The sequence below is a fragment of the Giraffa tippelskirchi genome, chromosome 6 (genome assembly GCF_054371585.1).
Source record: "Giraffa tippelskirchi isolate mGirTip1 chromosome 6, T2T-mGirTip1v1.2.pri, whole genome shotgun sequence".
Lineage (NCBI taxonomy): Eukaryota > Metazoa > Chordata > Mammalia > Artiodactyla > Giraffidae > Giraffa > Giraffa tippelskirchi.
In genome coordinates this window covers 145,619,329-145,637,166 of record NC_137280.1, presented here as the reverse complement: position 1 = coordinate 145,637,166, position 17,838 = coordinate 145,619,329, and the positions used below count along the sequence as shown (strand labels likewise).

Sequence of the window (17,838 nt, the reverse complement as noted above, 5' to 3'; positions counted from 1 at the left end):
AGCAGAGCTACACACTCTTGGTAGGGGTGGACACTGATGTAAACTGAAAGGTAACCTGGAAGCAGATAAAATATATTTTACTTCTCTATATTTGGAATAAGCACTACAGAAAAAAAAAATGGTTTTTAAATATTGCTTTTCGGTTGGCACCAAGTTGTTTTTTTTTTTTTCAAGGTTTGCTCTGTGCCCAAAAGTATGAATAGAATACCCAGTCCTTGGGCAGAATCCCAATCCCTGAGTTTATGTGCCTAGAGCATAGTGGAAGAGAAAAGACTTTCAAATGTAATCAGCTGCTTACATCTATGCATGACATCCCCCAAGTATTCTGCATCCATCACTCGCCCACGATTCCCAGGCATGGCTTAGGCCTGCAACTCTTCTGAAATTACATTCAACATTTTCCAGCAACTAGGTCCTTGGAGGTCAAGAGAGGGCAAAACAACTAAGCTGTAATTCTTGCCATCAGGGAGTCCTCTGGCTAAGAACGACATATGAATATAGCATCGTTACTCCATGGCATGCATGCGTGCTTAGTTGCTCAGTTGTGGTGTCTGCTGCATTGGCAGGTGGATTCTTTACCACTTCACCACCTGGGAAGCCTTATTCCATGGCCCAAGGACTGTATAAAACATAGCTGCTAGTTTATCTTATACACCTTGATTAAATGAAGTTTCTGGCAAGCGCATTTCTAAAAGTTTTGCTTAAATAATGTTAATCTTCACAAACCTTAAAGAGATCCATTCTCTTCACAGATAGTCCAAACTCCTTAGTATGGACTGCAAGGCTACCTGTAATTTGAATTTAATCTAGGTTTTTCTCCCTCATCATTCCTTTCATGTTCCCAAGGCCCTAAACAAATAATTTCATTTCACACTTCTGTGATTTTCCTGTCTTTATTCTTCCCGACATTTTATCTCTCCCAGATTCCTAGCTTATCTCTTTAATCCTTTTTACTCATTCCAACCTTCCAACCACCCCAGCACCAGCAGGCACTGCATACACATACCCATACTGTGACTAGACCTGTGCTAGGTGGTAGCAGTCTTAAATCAAATTTAAAATTAAATTTAAAAATCCATTCCCTCAGTTGATCAAGCTAACATTTCAAGTGCTTTAATATTTATTTAGAGCTACTGAGTACTGTGAGCTTCCCTAGTAGCTCAGATGGTAAAGAATCTGCCTGTAATGCAGGAGACCCAGGTTCAATCTCTGGATCGGGAAGATCCCCTGGAGAAGGGAATGGCAACCCACTCCAATATTCTTGCCTGGAGAATCTCATAGACAGAGGAGCCCGGCGGGCTATAGTCACAGAGTCAGACACCAGTGAGTGACTAACACTTTCAGTGAGTACTATATTATAACATCACAGATTATAAAAGTTACTAAATGATAGAAAGCTCAATTAGATAGTGCTGGTCTAAGCTAATCTTTCTAGAAGGCATTTATGCTCATGGCATTCCCTTCCAAGTTTTTCGGAATAAAATCCATACTACTCAACACATGATTCTAGTCCACTTTCCCCTGATCCACAATGAACCATCCCAGCTGTATCTCCCACCATTCTTAATCTCTCCATTTTATGCCCACCCAACCTGATTTACCTTCTGCACTTCCAAGGGAGACTGTCCATTCTTTTGTTCTCATCTGCCTGTGTTGTCTCCAATTTCTGAAACACTCCCCACATCTCCGATCATATGATTCACATGTATCTCCAAACCCTTTCATTGTTGCCCACTTATGTTAAAAGCAAAATTAAAAGTTTTTAACTTGTCCTGTAGGAGGTCTTATGGCATTTCCCTGACTACTCTCCAACTTCACCTTAAATAGTATTTCTTTACACTCCAGCTGGGGTTCTTAGAGTTCCTTGAAGGCTCCCTGCTACCACTCACAAGGTGGCACAATGGTGAAGAATCCACCTGCCAATGCAGGAGACAGAAACGCAAGAGACACAGTTCGATCCCTGGATCAGGAAGAGCCCCTGGAGAAGGAAATGGCAACTGGCTCCAGCATTCTTGCCTGGAAAATCCCATGGACAGAGGAGCCTGCCAGGCTACAGTCTACGGCGTCACATCAGACACAACTGAGCGACTGAGCACTCACACACACCTCTTACCTTAGAGCCTTCTCACATGCCGGTTCCCTCAGCTCAGAGTCTAATATCTCCATCTCTACTTAACTCCATTCTTTCTTCAGATGTAAATTAATGTACCCCATCATCTGAGAAGCCCTTAGTAGATCAGATGTGCTCAGTAAGATCTCACAGCACCATATGACTCTCTTCCTGATCTTGCTAGGAAGTATGTGATTGGTGTGAATATTGAATTACACTCTAGATTATAATTAATCCATGAACTCCATGAAGTAACTGTAGCTATTTCTCTCACTATTTTACTCTCAGTATCTAGTACAGTGCTGGTACTCACAGAAGGAATCCAACGATTATTTGTCAAATGAATAAATGTTTTAGCTCATATGGCCATGAAAAATATCGTGGGTGAAGTATACACCCAAAGCGTTAAGACCAGGGCAGAAATCAAGGTGGGTTTTTAAAATACTAAATTTTACTTTAGAAATTATTGCTTCTGGAGATATTTCTTACTGGATACCCTGGTGAACTTAATGTAGATACAAGGTCACAGAGAGCTGTTAGCAGCCCTGACTGCTTGCCAAGAAGAAATAAAGGAAAATCAGCTACATCAGAGTGGCAGCATAAAGCTGATTAGAGAATCAATTGGTGATTTGAATTTTTCAACTAGATGCAATTAGGAAGAGAAAAGGACGAAGAGGCTTGGCTGCTGAAACAGCTGTCACTGTCTTCCACATTAAGTCTTATAGGTGTGTTTTCGTTTCAAAACTTGACCATTATTATTTAATCTGTTGCTTGTTGAAGCTCACATGGTGATGAAAAAGAACCACGTAGCAACTGGGGAAAATACAATGAAAAATAAAAAGTGTAATTTGTAATTATTTTCTGAGCTAAATCAATCTTTTCAAGACCTCCTCTGACCTCTCCACTGAGGAATGGGAACACAGGGTTGTCATGAAGAACAGGAGATGCTTCAAGTCAGAAGGCAAGGAGAAGTCCAGAATTCCTGCAAGGGTGACGTTTGGGGGTTCAGCTATTGGAAAATGAGGAAAGCACACAAGGGCAGGGGGGACCTACTAAGCATGGATTTGCTTCAGCCCAAGGAGGAGAGCTTCCAGGAGGTTCTGGAACAAAGTGCACAGGAAGAGTTAGTGCCATCTGAGGCCAGAGTGGCAGTCTCTTGTCTTCCACAGGCTGAGGTGGGGTGGTCTGAATCTCCAAGTTCAGATGGCCCTACGTTGCTCAAGGCCGTTCTCCAGAGAAGGGGACAGTGATACACTGTTAGCATCCAAACTTCGTAGCACCTGGAGAATGGGGCGCACCAGCTCAGAGAAGGTGGTGAAAGAGGGGACATCAAAAGTGTCCACTACAAGGACTGTGGTGTTAGGCTGGGTTCAAAGGTTCTAGTCCAGTCACTCACTGGTTGTGTAATTTTAGGCAAGTGTAGAAACGATAAGAGAATATACCTCACAGGGTTACCATGAACATAAAAAGAATTAACATATTAGTGTGCTTGGTAAGTTCCTGGTACACCATAAAAGGTCCATTAATGTCAGTTATGCTTACAAAGTAGTTTAATCTATGGAAATAATTAATAAAATTCTGGCACATATAAGCATAGAAGAAATACAGTCCATGGAATTCTCCAGGCCAGAATACTGGAGTGGGTAGCCTTTCCTTCCTCCAGGAGATCTTCCCAACCCAGGGATCAAACCCAGGTCTCCCACACTGCAGGCAGATTCTTTACTAGCTGAGCCACAAGGGAAGCCCAAGAATTCTGGAGTGGGTAGCCTATCCCTTCTCCAAGAGATCTTCCTGACCCAGGAATCGAACCAGGGTATCCTTCATTGCAGGTGGATTCTTTACCAACTGAGCTATCAGGAAGTCCAGTTTAATCTATGGCACATATAAGCAAAGAAGAAATGCTACTAAACATACAGAAGAGAATAAAAATTAGAAAGGTTCCTAGCATTTATTCATGTCAATCAATTCTATCCTCTCACAGTTTAAACAATTGAGATCCACTGAAAAAGACAGAGTTGCAGACCCAAGACTCCTGCCTCCTAAACCAATACTCTTTTTGGAGTAAACAGTCTGCCCATTTTGAGCCAGTGGTGAGGATCACGGAGATAACACAAAACAGAAAGTGGGATAAAGCAAAACAGGAAGTGGAGCAATTACTGAATAGGGATAATATAGAAAGCTGGTATAGATGAATAGGAGCCCCAACCACAACAAGAAAGATTCCTTTCATTTGCTTTTAAACCTTATATAATAGACCTGTTACTTTTAAGAGAGTGGAAACTCACTTGTCTAGAATTTCAGGCTAACACAACAACCATTCTAGAATTTTCCTCCTGGAGAATAGGTAGATGAAAGGAAGCTCAATATTTGCAAAGCCTCCAGGCAGTGACATAAGTGATAGACAGGCTCCAGGTTGGAAATTCACAATCAGCCAGTCTGTTCTCTGCATTTCCTGAGGCAAGAGATAGGTAGGCTCCAGCTGAGGAATTTATCATCAGTCTCCTGTTTGCTCTCCAAAATGGAAGTAATAACAGAAACAGTGTAAACAGCCAGTATTTGTCTCCTGTAAACACTTCAAGGAAATAATTAGGGCAAGGACAAAGAGAGGCAAAAACCCTGTCCATATAAAGGATAAGGGAGACACTACACATGCCCAAAAAGTCTCTTTGGAGTCAAAAGTCAGGGGATAATTCCAGGCCAAAGTGAGTCTTGCTCCTTCCAGAAGCAGTCACTTTGAGATCCATCAGTGTGCATGCTGAATTTCAACTGAGCTATTTTAAATTCTAAAAGATGATGCTGTGAAAGTGCTGCACTCAATGTGCCAGCAAATTTGGAAAACTCAGCAGTGGCCACAGAACTGGAAAAAGTCAGTTTTCATTCCAATCCCAAAAATGGGCAATGCAAAAAACTTTCAAACTATCACACAATTGCACTCATTTCACATGCTAGCAAACTAATGCTCAATATTCTCCAAGCTAGGCTTCAACAGTATGTGAACCAAGAACTTCCAGATGTTCAAGTTGGATTTAGAAAAGGCGGAGAAGCCATAGATCAAATTGCCAACACCCGTTGAATCAAAGAAAAAGCAAGAGAATTCCAGAAAAAAACATCTACTTCTGCTTTATTGACTATGGTAATGCCTTTGACTGTGTGGATCACAACAAACAGTAGAAAATTCTTAAACAAATGGGAATACCAGACCACCTTACTTGCCTCCTGCGAAACCTATATACAGGTCAAGAAGCACCAGTTAGAACAGGACATGGAACAATGGACTGCCTCAAAATTGGGAAAGGAGAACGTCAAAGCTGTACATTGTCATGCTGCTTATTTGGCTTATATGCAGAGTGTATCATGTGAAATTCCAGGCCAGATAAGGCATAAGCTAGAATCAAGATTGCCAGGAGAAATATCAACAACCTCAGACATGCAGATAACACCACTCTTAATGCAGAAAGCGAAGAGGAACTAAAGAGCCTCTTGATAAAGGTGAAAGAGGAGAGTGAAAAAGCTGGCTTAAAATTCAGCATTCAAAAAATTAAGATTAAGGCATCTGTTCCCATCACTTCATGGCAAATAGATGGGGAAACAATGGAAACAGTGAGAGACTATTTTCTTGGGCTCCAAAATCACTGCAGATGGTGACTGCCACATGAGATTAAAAGAAGCTTGCTCCTTGGAAGGAAAGCTATGACAAACTAGATAGCATATTAAAAAGCAGAAACATTACTTTGCTGACAAAAGTCCATATTAGTCAAAGCTATGTTTTTTTCAGTAGTCATATATGGATGTGAGAGTTGGACAATAAAGAAGGCTGAGCACTGAAGAATTGATGCTTTTGAGCTGTGGTATTAGAGAAGTCTTGAGAGTCTCTTGGACTGCAAGGAGGTCAAACCAGTCAATCCTAAAGGAAATCAATACTGAATAGTCATTGGAGGGACTGATGCTGAGGCTGAAGCTACAATAATTTGGCCACCTGATGCAAAGAGCTAACTCATTTGAAAAGACCCTGATGCTGGGAAAGATTGAAGACAGGAGGAGAAGGGAAGGACAGAGGAGGAGATGGTTGGATGGCATCACTAGCTCAATGGACATGAGTTTAAGCAAGCTCTAGGAGTTGGTGATGGACAGGGAGGCCTGGCGTGCTGCAGACCATGGGGTTGCAGAGAGTAGGATACACTGAGCAACTGAACAACAACAGTGTTCATGCACATCCCAGGGGAGGGTCCTGAGACAAATTAACCAAGAGGGGACAAAACAAGATGATTGGCCTGAGGGAAGACAAAGACCCAGAAAACTGCCCCTTTATAAAGTATTTAAACTTCCCAAAGGTGGGACTCTCTCTCTCTGAGCTTGCCTGCCATGGGCCTTTCCGCACATCCTTTTCTTTTCAATAAACTTTTTACTTTACTCTTTACCCTCTGCTTCCTCACCTGAATTTGTCCTTGACTAGGCAGGTGAAGACTGGGGACTTTAACCCTCACTGCTGGTCCCTGTCGTCTGGGACTCCCAGTCTGGGAAGCTAAGACCCTGCTTCCAGCCTCGGCTCACTGCTGCTTGCTGCAAACTGCTGCTTACTGCTGCACCCATCGAAATCAGTAGTGGTTTTCTCCAGATTCACATGGGATCTAGGTATTTGCTAGGATCTCAGTTCTCTGTTCTCTTTTAATAGAACACTTTTTATTAGTGTACAGTAAGTCCTCTGCATATGAACAAGTTCTGTCCTGAAAGCATGTGCATAGTCCAGTTTGTTCATAAGTCTGAAAAATTAGCCTGGATATCCACCTAACACAATCAACTGTATAGTACTGTACTGTAATAGGTTTATAATACTTCTCAGAAATAATACATTAGAGAAACAAAAATAAAACGTTTTTAATTTTACAGTACATTGCCTTGAAACATACAGTTGTACAGTACAACAGCTGGTGTACAGGGAACGGACAGAGGGCAAGCTGCAATTTCATACCTGGTATTGATGGCACAGGTTCTGGCTCTTTGCTGGAACCAGGTGGACGTTCACATCTTCAGAAGTTCACAACTTAAAGGTTTGCATGTAAGGGATTTACTGTAACAGCTCCTCTTCCTTACCCTCTGAAAAAGCCCCTGATTCTTAGCTTAGTGTGGCTTTTGTAATTTTGAGCCCGTCATCAAATGCCAACAATGTAGCAAGTGAATCCACCTTGCGATTTATGTAAATACAAGTCTGGCTCAGAAATCTAAAGCTGAAAATACAAATAAATGCACTTGCTACTTTGATGCATCCAAAGGAAATGCAGTGTCCCAGCATAACTAAATCTAACTCCTACAACATCTGACTAGGTACTAAAACATTTTTCACATAAGGGCAGAGTCATTCACTGTAGCAGAAAATATACAGAATCCAGTCCCAGAATTCAAGTACTAGAGATGTCATTACCAAGTGCAGGGATTCGGATAAATTGTTCAAATTCCCCCAGTAAAATAGGGATAATCATACCTTTCACCAAGGTTCTGGTGAAAAACCATATTTTCTAATGATAGGATGTAAACTTTCGGAGACAATGTATAGATGAGGTAGACATGCAGCTTCCTAAGGACAGTTGTCTTACCAAATAGCTTCTATGACATTGGTAGAAAGCTTCCTGTTCAGTGGTTTTCTCTTTTTTTTTGTATCTTTTGTTAAAAGGCTACCTATAACTGTGAGGAATGATAGTAAAGCAGTCAACCTTGTTCTTGTTTATGTGGCCTTTAACATATCCACCAAAACCACTGATGCCATCATTTTAATACAGTTTACAAAATTTGTGTCCCCAAAATTACACATTTTTCTGTTCAACTTGGACTCTGAAGTACAGATAAATTATATAGCAACAAGGCTTGAGAGAAAGACAACAAGACGCCCATTTAAGTGTGGTTACTTCTTATGTAGAGTGTTATTGTGATACCACCAGATCTCACAGTGTATCTTTTTGAGAAGTCTCATTTCAGGGAAAAATTTTCAACGTGCATTTCTATTCCAGTTCTCCTGGCTTTATGTTAGTGACTGGAAATATTTTTAATAGCTCAGAAGAGAGATACCAATAATGAACACACACCATACAGGAGTCATATCTGTCAACTTTGATAAGAAACTTAGACTGACTTAATGGAGGTATCAGTAGAAATATGAGAAATCCTGAGAAAGATGCAGTCATTTACTTCCAGTCAACCTTAGGTACATGCTAGCTGAGGAAGGACTTTCTGCTCCTTGTAACCAGTCAGTCCTAATGGAAATCAACCCTGAATATTCATTAGAAGAACTGATGCTGAAGCTCCAATACTTTGACCACCTGATGCAAAGAGCCAACTCAATGGGAAAGACTCTGATGCTGGGACAGATTGAGGGCAGGAGGAGAAGGGAACAACAGAGGATGAGATGGTTGGATGGCATCACTGACTCAATGGACATGAGTTTGAGCAAGCTCTAGTAAAGGACAGGGAAACCTGGTGTGCTGCAATCCATGGGATGGCAAAGAGTCAGGTACTACTTACCAACTGAACAGCAACAACTTGAGTTATATTTATAATCTCAGAGCCACAGAAAGGGCGCCAATATGTTACATTTTGCCATTCTGGCATAGAAATGATGAGATGATACTTCTCAGGAAATGAGTAGAAATCCTATTTGTGATCTTTGGAAAGAATATTTCCCAGTAGGAAAAGGCATGGTTCAGAATTAAGTCCCTGGGAATTGAACTCTTTAGCCATAATCAGTCAGTTTCTGTCTTCTCTCACTTTTTCCTGACCTGTTAAATAGGAATTTCCACCCTTTCAGAAGTACTGGAAAGAAAAGATTCCCCTTTGACTTCTTCCCAATTTTTTCATTCTAAGTACTCTGATTGATGAAATTGGGACAGTTACACAGTTTCCTAACTTGTGTTTCCTTCTACCAATCACTTCTGTCTGTTCTCCATTTGCTTAGGTATCCTGAGTTAAGCCATAGGCTGATTTTGAGAGGTTGATCTAGAGCTTTATCTTAGTTTCTACTATAGGGATGTAGTTGGAGCCAGTCAGTTAAGCAAGTATGCTGGTCTTACACATGCAACTCTCCTTTGAGTTGGTTAATAACAAAGATTATATTTGGATGAAATATAATAAGAATCCCAGCTGTGATTACAAATTCATCCTCTAAACCAATACTACCAGCAATGAAGATGATATTTGAATGCTGCTGAATTTATGAATGCATGTCACAAATAGTTTCTAAGTCAAGAAACAAAGGGAAATATTGATAATTAGGTGGCTCAGCTGCTCATTGTAGATACAAAGGCCAAGTTAGGCTCCGGTTTGATTCCTGGGTCAGAAAGATCCACTGGAGAAGGTATAGGCTACCCACTTCAGTATTCAAGGGCTTCCCAGGTGGCTCAGATGGTAAAAAATCCACCTGCAATGCAGGAGAGCTGGGTTCGATCCCTGGGTTGGGAGGATCCCCTCGAGGAGGGCATGGCAACTCACTCCAGTATTCTTGCCAGGGAAATCCCTGGCGGGCTACAGTCCATGGGGTTGCAAAGAGTCAGACACAACTTAGCAACTTTCACTTTCACTTTTATACATCAGAACCCAGAAAACTCTTCTGGAGAAATAAGCAAGCAAAAATTCTTAATTTTTTTCATTTTTTTCCCTCTTTCAATGGGCCTAGCATAACTTTGCCTTTGAAGCCGTACCTGATGAGTCTAACCCAGGCTTTGACATTTGCTTAAAAAAATGACTCCACAGAGGCTGAGAAACCTAATGTTACCAGAATACCAAGCTTTCTAAAATGACTTTTAAAGCAGTTGGAAAAAGAACATCTGAATTCAGGCAACTGCAGGCAGTGATTGCAAAAGGTCAGATCACAAAATGTTCCCCAAGATGTCAAATCACTCCTGGGGATACTCTGCACAATTGTCGGCTTAAGAACTTGACTTCACTTGCTCTCTGCTCTGTGCCCAAGCACTGCATTTTAAAGGTTCTGTTTTCTTTTTTTTGTTCCTTCCCACTGGAATTCTCTCAACCAGGAAGTTTTACATTTTGTGATATTCAAGGTAGTTTTTAAATGTCTGTCAGAAGTCATTCAGTTCAGTTCAGTCGCTCAGTCGAGTCTGACTCTTTGCGACCCATGGACTGCAGCACACCAGGCCTCCCTGTCCATCACCAATTCCCAGAGTTTACTCAAACTCATGTCCATTGAGTCGGTGATGCCAGCCAACCATCTCATCCTCTGTTGTCCCCTTCTCCTTCTGCCTTCAATCTTTCCCAGCATCAGGGTCTTTTCAAATGAGTCAGTTCTTCACATCAGGTGGCCGAAGTATTGGAGTTTTGGTTTCAACTCAGTCCTTCGAATGAATATTCAGGACTGATTTCCTTTAAGATGGACTGGTTGGATCTCCTTGCAGTCCAAGGGACTCTCAAGCGTCTTCTCCAATACCACAGTTCAAAAGCATCAATTCTTCAGTGCTAGGCTTTCTTTAAAGTCACTACTAACATAAAAACTATCTAATACATCATAAATTATATCCATTACATGGAGTTGATTATAAAAAAACTGAATATCTCTGAATCATGACTTTATCTTTTGGGTGGAAAATCACTAGATTCACAGTGTGCTGACTTGTATACTAATTTCTCTCTGGCTACAATCTAGTTGTGTGATCTTGGATAACTCGCTTTCTCCTCTTTTATCTTTACAAAATGTGACTAATTCAACTATATAACAGATCTTGTAGAAATTCTATACCAAATGTTAAATATTATTTTAATATTTAAATGTGTTATTAGTGATGTTATTTAAATCTGTGTATGTGAAATGTATGTCCAGATTTCACCAATCAGAATTTTAAAATCTATTTTAAAAGTGACAGAATGAGACATTTCATGAAAAAAAAAAAGAAAAAATACTAGCTATTTCTTAGTTGGACATTCATTCACTCCATAACCTTGAACATGTTATTTAAGGTCTCTGGTCTGTTTTGCCACATGGAAACATAGAGATGTTAGTCACTCTTAAATCAGAGTCATGATGAGGATTAAGTAGAATGATTCCTATAGAGTTTGTGATAGAGACTGAGATACAGTAAGTGCTTGATACATATTCCTCAAAGTTATTACTATTTTTTTCCTTTTAAAAATGTCTTTACATAACTCAGAGAATCTTATGACCTTGAGACTTTAACTGTTTATAGAGCTTTTTGTTTTGATTTATATTTACCATAAGTATTTCTGGTTTTCTCCATCTGCCATAAAATCGAAAGCTTAACCTCATTCCTTTCTCTTCTGGCTTTAAACCTAAAGATTCTATAGCTCTACCCTTGACAGGACCAGTCCTTTTGCACTGTAATGGCCTCTTGGGGTAAAAGACAAGAGAGCAGAATAAGCCATTCTCTTCTTTTCCCTAAAGCTTCCCTGGTGACTCAGACAGTAAGGAGTCTGCCTGCAATGCAAGAGACCTGTGTTCAATCCCTGGGTCAGAAAAACCCCCTGGAGAAGGAAATGGCAAGCCACTCCAGTATTCTTGCCTAGAGAATCCCATGGATGGAGAAGCCTGGCAGGCTACAGTCCATAGAGTCACAAAGAGTCGGAGACAACTTTCCTTTTTAAAATGTCTTTTACATAACTCTGAGAATCTTATGACCTTGAGAATTTAACTGTCTATAGACCTTTTCATTTTGATTTATATTTACCATAAGTATTTGTTTTTCTCCATCTGTCATAAAATCGAAAGCAACTTCACTTCTTTCCCCTAACGAGACTCTGTTATAGACAAAAGCATAAGGCCACAGGGCAACCAGGTTAGAGACGCTCCCCGCTGCTGCAGGGCAGCAGGCCTGGATCTCTGGGCATGAGTCTCTGCAGAATCCTTCAAGGCAAGGGTCCACGTCTGCCCTGCCTCTCCTCCACTGGCAGCATGATCGCCTCTGCCTGTCCACCAGAATACCCCTGTTGTGGACTTGGTTGTGCAATTAAGGAAAATAATATGAAAGCTTGAAAAAAGTCGGTAACTACATCCACTTCCGATTATATTTGGGATTCAGGCCCCAGGGCGGTCTTGGTTTCAATTTATATGCTGGAGAATGAATTCCAGCATTGATGTGTTATCCATGTGGAATGTTGTGTCTTTTTCATTCTATACAGTGCCGTCTAGATTAGGGGGCTGAGGCCCAGCATTCTCTGTCCACAAAAAAAAGGAGGATTTTGTTTTTGAGCAAAATAGGCCTCTAGGAGCAACTGCTCTGAGAGATAGATCATGTGAATTATGGTATGTGGTATTGGTTTTCTATCTGACTTCTGCTATGGCAGGAGTGATATAGAAGATTATCAAAAGCCCTCCAAATCCATGTGGGTCTTTTTGAGTTGGCACTTGCTTTGTTTTCACAGATGGTATTCCGTGTCTAATCAACATCAAAAACAACGGTGTGATGTTCTGCTCCCGGAAACTGAGACTGGCCTCCTTACATAGAGAGTTTTTAGTGCTTTCATTGCTGAGTTAGAATTGGGATTTGATCCTACAGTGTCAGAGCTGAAAGAGTTTAAAGATCAGACCAGTCTCTTCATTTTGCCCAAGAGAAAGTGGGGCTCTGAGGAGTGCAGCTTCTTCCTGAAGGTCAAGGTTGATCCCTGAACCAGGAGCTAGGTCCCCCAGAACTGTTTCATGTGGCATTTAAATAACTCATCTATGAGTTGTACAACTGAACTATAGTTTTATGCATTAAAGATTTAGTTAGATTTTTCTCTCTCCTTTTCTAAGTTTGAGTTTTTGAATAAACTTTACAGTCAACCAATCCTTGCTGTAATTGCTTTCATGATTTGCAAAGAAGCACAAGAATTATCCTTAATTTTAGAATTTTACATTCTTTGCTTAGCACTATTGTTCTTTCAACATTGAGGTAACAACTCCTAGGCAGCTGATCAGGAGAGATTTCCCAAGGAGGACTTGGTGTTGGCATTAATGAAACTGTAGCCCACTTGGAATCCCAGGTGGCTCAGTGGTAAAGAATCACCTGCAGGAGATGCAAGAGATGCAGGTTTGATTCAGGAAGGTCGGGATGATTCCCTGGAGAAGGAAATGGCAACCCACTCCGGTATGCTTGCCAGGAAAATCCCATGGACAGAGGAGCCTGAAGGACTACAATCCATTGGGTTGCAAAGTCGGACATGACTGAGCTAGTGAGCAGCTAGAATCTGGTATTTAAATAGTGAGAAGATGGAAATCCCTTTCTTCCCATCTACAGCCTTCCTTGAAGGGAGGACATTTCTCACTCATTCCTTTCAAGCAGTTTTTATAGGATGTGTACTTTGTAGTTTATTAACATTAATGTATAACTCATTTGCCCCAATAAATTCTATAACACATATTGGGGTTTTTTTTTTGTAACCTGGAAGTAGTAATGGGAAACATTTGTAAACTGGTTTGCAACTATAGGACATTATAGAATTAAAGATAGCTGCCTTAAGGTAAATATTAGCATTTTAACCTTGTTAAAGTTAGGTAAGATACTCTTGGTGACGTTTTAGGACTTATATTCCACAAAAAAAGAAAATCCCTCTTTGTTTTTCTTTGCTATGTGTCAGCTCTAGTGGATAATTTATTATCTACCCCAATGTCAGAGTCGCCAGGCTGATGTGTAGTTAAGCTTCTGTATAAAGATAAAAAGAAATGTGGTAACATAAACATTCTCCATATTTCCTCATAGTTCTCTTATATAGTCTAGTCATTGATCTTGCCAAGGTAAGACACTGATAAATAAATAATAGAATATAAATAGACTTCCTTCATCCCTAGGGTTGCTTCAGAATTAAGCAGAAAAAAGGGAAACTGTTTTCTTACAACTGCTGGCCGAGCTTCCTGATTGCCCTTCCTTTCATGGGGATTAGCAAACGTGTCTACATGCAAGCCAAGTCTCTCTTCTGCTTAGCTCTCCTGAATCTTCTTCCTTGGCTGAGAGACAGTGAGGAGCTATATTGATTACAGCTCAGATTTTCATCTGGGTCATTCAACCTACATTCATGATACGAGGTAAAATTATTGAGCTGGCCAAAAAGTTTGTTCAGTTTTTTCTATGCCATCTTTTGGGAAAACCCAAATCATTCCTTTAAACTACTATTGCTTTAAAGTAAGTAAAATATGTATTAAAAGAAAAAAAGATAGCATATAGTTTATATTATTTAAAATTGGAAGGAATCGTAAGTACCATCTCATTTAGCCATAGCTGAAACTCAGAGACTCAAAATTATACATCCAGGTGCACAAAATGTCAGATCTAAAAGATCAAATTTCAGTAGCTTGAGTCTCAGAAATTTTCTCATACTGACTTTCCAGTGAAGGCGTTGCACCGATTTGGGGGTATATGACACTGAAATAATAGCACAATATCTAAGCCCATAGAAATATGCAATTCTAGACCTCAACTTGTTCAATTCTTTCATCTCAGAAATGAGGAAAGTAAGAGAGACCCATCACTCCCCAACCCCCTCCTAGAGAACTGGAAGGTCACAGTTCCTCTTCTGTCCTAGGTTACCACCCGTGATAGTGGGGAAGGAGGCAAGGAGAGGAGAGAGAGCAGGTTCGCTTTGGGGAAAATTGATTATCTGCCTGCTGAGAGCTGGGCTTGGAGCAAAAGTATTTTACAAGTGCCGATGCTTCCTTCCTCTACGTCATGAGAAGAGAAGCCAGGGCAGTTTTAAGCATTCTTCCTTGAAGAACTGTGGCATCCTGTAATGTAAAACAAATCCATACAAGGGAAGGGACGCCAACAAACAGTCTCACTACACTTAGTCAACTGTCCTCCAGGGAGAGATGACAGAATCTCTCTGCCTCTACGAGTAAAAGAATGCCACTTGCTGAATGTAGGTTGAATGACCCAGATGAAAATCTGAGCTGTAATCAATATAGCTCCTCACTGTCTCTCAGCCAAGGAAGAAAATTCAGGAGAGCTAAGCAGAAGAGAGACTTGGCTTGCATGTAGACACGTTTGCTAATCCCCATGAAAGGAAGGGCAATCAGGAAGCTGGGCCAGAAGTTTTAAGAAAACAGTTTCCCTTTTTTCTGCTTAATTCTGAAACTCTAAACAAAAGCATGATACGAGGTAAAATTATTGACCTGGCCGAAAAGTTTGTTCAGGTTTTTCTGTGCCATCTTTTGGGAAAACCCGAACGAACGTTTTGGCTCACACAGTATGTCATACGTTTTCTGTTTCTTGAGTCTTTCCTCTTGACACTCTGTCCTGTGTGACTGAGGATGATCTTTTCACCTACTGCCCAGCTTCATACAGGGGTTTTGGGCCAGTACTGAGGCCACACCTCAATACTCTTCATGTCTGAAGATGTGAGCTTCCAGTGGCTGGATTACATGATGAGTAAGAATATTCCTAATTCTAAAATCTTACAAAAAGCTTAGGTTTAGTCTTAAACTCTAAAGTGAGTCATATAGGTGATTAGATAAAGGGGATAGACTGAAACATCACAATATGAAGTTATAATAACCTGAATGTTTAGCATAGTTTTAATTTGGGGGGGGGGAGCCATTTACCCCAAATAACTCAAGTATAGGCAGTAGTGAAGAGATGACTTTCATGCCAAAAGAAATGACATTCGTATTCACAAGGTTTGTCAGTGTGTGATTTGATGACTTTGCTAAAAACAGTTCCTAACATGAATCTAGGTGCTCCAAGCTATTTTGGTCCCTTAATCTCCATTACTTCTGTGTATATACTTAAAGATTTTTTTTCTTTTATCATTAAAAGTGTTACTAATGAATTCTAATGAGGTAGATTTTAAAGGGGGATGATATCTGGGAATTACATCTGGAACTTTGGAATAGCGAATATAAAAAAAATTCAGGAAGATTACTACTGGGAATTAAATAGATTTATAGCAACCAGTGTTTATTGATCACCTGTTATAAGCCTCTCCCAAGAGTAAGAACCGATGATGCAAGAGTAAACAAGAATGTCCTAGAACAAAGAGTGCCACTTATGTACTCCAGGTGAACAGGCAATTTGTAATGTGTTATAAATGCCATGATAGAGGAGAATAAAGGAAGAGAGTTGCAAGCATTCTCAGAGGTTGCTTCATCTTAACTGAATGATAAAGGACACAAAGCAGTTGTCAAGTGAAAAACACAAAAAGTGGACTTCCTGGGTAGTCCAGTGGTTAAATGCGGGTGATAGGGGTTCAATCCCTGGTCCAGGAAGATCCCACATGCCACAGGGCAACGAAATCCATGTGCCACAACTACTGAGCCCACGTTGTGGAGTCCACACTCTGCAACAAGAGAAGCCACCACAATGAGAAGCCTGCACACCACTCCAAAGAGGAGCCACTGCCGGCCGCTACTAGAGAAAGGCCTCGCACAGCTCCCGAGACCCAGCACAGCCAAAAAAAAGCCGAAGAAGAACATCCACAGAGGAGGCAGCAAATGCAGTCTCCCTGAGGCCCTAAATATGCCAGTGAAAGACTGACATATTTAGGAAACTACAAACAGTTATTGTGACTGTTGTAGAATGTTGGGATTAGGTGAAGGAGTAGGTAGAGAAGGAAAGGTTGGAGAAGTAGATATTCAGTTTCATGTATGCCCTACTAAGGAAGGCAGAATTAGTCCTGAGTGCAACGTGAAGCATGCTGTAGATCTTCTACCAGTATTATCAGACAGAGTAGCGAAACTCCATGCTAGGATAATATCTGCCTTCCCCCAAAGTTTCAGCTTTATTTAAAGGGGTCAAGTGGAGTCTCACACTCACTAATAATCCCATCCTCCCCATCAGAGGTAAGAGTGAATCAATGCACTAGTCTAAGATCATGACTCTTGAGGCCTTTTCACTCATCAGGGACCAACTCAGGTGGGAGGTTGGCTTGTACAGTGGAAAACATCTGCTTCTCCAGAATGTGGTTCCTCATTGATGGGGAAGACTGAGTTGCAAATAACTCCTCCCCAGCCATATCCTCAGCAACCACATCAACACCAGCTACCTTGAATCTACCATGTCTAATCTTAATATGCCCAGATTGCTTCCCCAAATTACTTGAAGACTTTTAATCCTAGTTCACTGCCACACTCTGTGACAGCCCTGATATAAATTCTCTAGAAAACTCTGTCCTGTGAGTTGCTTGGACTTCTCTAGTCTAATGATGCAGTGATGTTGATCGCGGCACTACTTTCACACACTTGTGTGGCATACTCAACACCACTTTTTAAAAAAGTAATACCTGCAGCTTGACCATAATCTCAATTTTATGAACCTTGCTACGTGACTCACATCTCATTTGTTTCTAATCAACTCCCTCTGAGAGTCTAGTCTCCACAACCTTTTGGCCTAACAAGGACCCTTAATCCATTGTTTCTATAACATTTTTCCTCTACCTCACCCCATCAATGTCCTGTCTGTCCTTACCTGTGTCAATTCTTTGATCATCACAGTCACTCTTTTACACTCTCTCAGCTCTACTGCCATTTATCGGATTCATCTGGCAAAACCACCACCTTGGTTAGACCCAAATTTCCTTGTGCTTGATGCATAATCCCAGACAAAACGACCTTTTGCTGTTCCTTAGACAACACAGGGATCCTTTTGCCGTGGTGACTTAACAGCGGTGTCTAGAAATCTGGGAATTGTGATGCTACAAAAATATGTACAGAACCCCAATAAACCTTACATACCAGTCCTTGAAGTATAGCTGCTATTGTACATTTGTACTGAGGCCTTGTTGGTGTCCGTGTCACCCATCATGTCAGT

At 40.8% G+C, this 17,838-nt stretch overlaps 2 protein-coding genes across 5 annotated transcripts in view; one reads left to right on the top strand and one right to left on the bottom strand.

Moving 5' to 3' along the window:
- The window catches only part of GABRG2 (gamma-aminobutyric acid type A receptor subunit gamma2), a 226,250-nt gene that overhangs the window by 16,469 nt on the left and 191,943 nt on the right, over positions 1-17,838 (bottom strand). The gene's annotated exons all lie outside the window — the stretch shown is intronic.
- Positions 1-17,838, top strand: part of LOC145511417 (uncharacterized) — a 733,827-nt gene that overhangs the window by 697,743 nt on the left and 18,246 nt on the right. The window lies entirely within an intron of this gene.